Genomic DNA, 3,237 nt, shown 5'->3' on the forward strand with positions numbered 1-3,237 from the left:
AGTGCTCTCTCTCTGTTTTGGAGATACACTGTTATTTAATAGCTGCAGTAAAGGAACGATCGGGATGTTTGCTGGTCAGCTTTTCTTCCCCAGGACAGAATCCTTGAAAGGAGCAAAGATTGGTTTTGATTTCATTTCAGAGGTTCTAGTCCGTGATCACTCTGCCTGGTGGCTTCTGGGCCTATCCTGAGATGGTTTGTTCTGGAAGAAGCATGTGGCAGAGGAAAATTGCTCATTTCATCCCAACCAGGGAGGAGGAGAGGTGGGGAAGAGGAGAAAAGGAAAGAGGGAGACAGAGAAATAATAAGACCCGATGCTGACGCTACCCTGAGCATGGGCGTGGCCACACTTCAGCGGCGGGAGGGGCTGATGGCCGAGCTACTGGACTTCCACTGCCATAGTTTGAGTCTTGAATGCCCTGGAGGCTGGTCTGCTGAAGGCTCAGTGCTCAGCCGGTGCTCTGGGAGATGGAGCCTAGACCGCGGCTGAGTCCACAGATGAACAGGCTATTCAGAGGTGGAGCCTTGCTGGAGAAAGGGGTCGCCGGCCTCTTCCTGTCTGGCTTTTCCAACCGGCTCTGCTTTGTGGCTACCATGGTCTAAGTGGACTGTCTGCACCGTGCCTGCTGCCATGATGTCTCTGTCCTGGAACCCACTGACCATGGACTGAAACTTCTGAAACTGAGTCAAAAGTAAGCTTCTCTTCCCTCAGGTTGCAGGGTGCACGTGTTCGGTCCCAGTACCAGGAAAGCTGAGCAGTGCAAACAGCTATTAGGGATGCAGGTCCTCCTCGTCTGTTTTCACTTCCGGGCTGCCATGAGGTAAGCATGTGCTCCCACCATGATGAGCTCTGCTACTCCAGCCCCAAAGCAGAAGGGCCAGGTGACCTGGCCTTGCGCCTCTGAATCTGTGAGCCTCCTTATAAGTTGCTTATCTAGGTATTTTGTCACAGTGAAAAGAAGAGGAGTAGCTCAGAAATTCACACCACAAAGAAAGCAGCTCATCAATTCCACCAGAATTAGCTGCTCTTCAGAGTCCACAAACCCAGCCCTGGCCTCGGGACCCCTTTCCTGACCCTTCCTGCCCTCATTTCTCTGACCACGTCCGTGTAGCCAACTAAAATCAGCCCTCACCCTGGGAAACATCCAGGGGCCGTCTGTGTGTGCTAGGGCCGAAGAGCATGGACAGTAGAGAGAGAAACATCCCCTCCACTCCCTTCTCATTTGCCCCCAAACTGGGAGTGTCTCAGACCACTCATGAAGTTGTTCTTGCTTTGTATCCTCCAAGAGCTGTTCACAGTACACCGGGATGACAGTAAAACTGCAACACTGAACACTTACAACGCGCCAGGCACCATTTTAGGTGCTTTATGACTGTTAGCTCTTTTAATGCTTACAAAGCGTTACTATTCCTTTTCCCATTTAACATTTGAGGAAACTGAGGCCTGGGCACTTTAGGTAACTCATCCATGATGTCACAAGTGGGAGTGGGAGGCTGAGACTTGAGTCCAGGCAGCTTGGCAGCGGCGACAAGCTCTCCAGAACAGATCACCCTGTGCTGGCACTTTCCCAACGCCTGTCTACAGTGTTACCCGTGAGCAGCACCCGTCTAATCCAGCCCCACCCCAGTCCACCTTTCCTTCACAGCAAGGGAACCACACACCTCCTGCCTTCCCACACTCCTCTGCTCCAGCTCTAACTTACTAGGAAACAGCTGTCTGATGCACTTGGGGCCCTAAGAACACCAGATCTCACCCTGGCACAGTGTGGGTGAAATCTCACAGAAATGTTTCCCAGAAGAAAATAACACTGTCTTGTTATAAATACACACACTCCACTAGTGGTTAAAGGGGATACTTAGCTTCTCAGTGGTTTTTTGCATTTATTTCATCACAGCCAAGCTCCTCAACAAGTTCTTACTTTACTATTAAAATAGGACCACAGTAATGATTAAATTTTCCTAGGAACGAGAAACAAGCTGTCCCAAAGATAACGTGTTGCTTCTTTAGGAGAAGGAAACTGGTCAAATTTTTTAATGATAGTTTTTCCCTCTAACTATCAAGTCCATGAAGGGCAAGGATGTGTCCAAGGTGGTGGTTGAGGGTAGGGAGAGACCCATGAGTTCTGCTATCAACGATATCCGATCTTATATTACAGATCAGGCAGAAGCATTCAGACATAAGATTTTTTCTCTTAACTTGTTATTTTGGAGTAATTAATGGTTTACAGAATGTTTCAGAGACGGCAGATAGAGTTCTGGTGTACCCTGTATTCAGTTCCCATAGAGGTAACAGGAGGTTGACCTTGGCATGGTTGTGTCACACATCACCGATGGTCTGTCACCTGTGTCCATCTGTGGGACCAGCATTGCTGGCTGGACCCAGAAATCCTCAACCATCCCAAAGATCTCTCTTCTCCTTAACCTCATCCCTAACCCCAGACACTTACTAGTCTTTTCTCCACTTGCTCAACTTTGCCTTTCTGAAAATGTATGTGACTATTGATGCATTAGGACTTACATCTGTCTGTCTCTTTGTTTTATTTGCTCTTGTCTCTCCATTTTTGTTCCTACACTACTATGAGTTACTTGAAATTATTATTTTAAGATTTTCCCTTAAATTTTATAGTGTCTTTAAGTGTATCTCTTTGCAAAGATTTTTTTAGTGGTCACTTTAGTTATTATATGATGCACATAACAAATCAAAGTCGACTGGTGTTCGCATTTTACACTGAATAAGGGGCAGAAAATTTACTTCCCTTTGAGTTTCTTCATCTTCTCTTGTTTGTAATTAAAATAGCTTAACTATTTCCTCTGTATACATTTAAAACAGCATCAAAAAATGTTACAATTTTTGCTTCAACCAAACATAGTTTAGAAAACTCAAGGAAAGAACCCTACTGTATTTCTCATTTATACTCTTTCAACTGTTCTCTCTCTTCTCCAGATGTTCCAGGAATTGTTCTCTGATCATCCTCTGTCTGTTCAAGAATTCCCTTTAGCTGTTTATTTTAGCACGTCCATGGGTTGTTATGTTTCAGCACCTAAAACTGTCTCGATGTCCTCCACATGAAGCGAGGAGTATTTTTAACTGATGGAGGTACAATTTCTTCCGGTGTCTACAGGTTATGAGAAATCTGCTAATATTGCCCCCTCTCTAGTAGGTGTTGTTTCTCTCTTACTACTTTCAAGAACTTTTGTCTTTGGTTTTTGGAAGTTTGGATCATATTACGTATTAGGT

The sequence above is a fragment of the Chinchilla lanigera genome, unplaced genomic scaffold (assembly GCF_000276665.1).
Source record: "Chinchilla lanigera isolate Chin_1 unplaced genomic scaffold, ChiLan1.0 scaffold00028, whole genome shotgun sequence".
Taxonomy (NCBI): domain Eukaryota; kingdom Metazoa; phylum Chordata; class Mammalia; order Rodentia; family Chinchillidae; genus Chinchilla; species Chinchilla lanigera.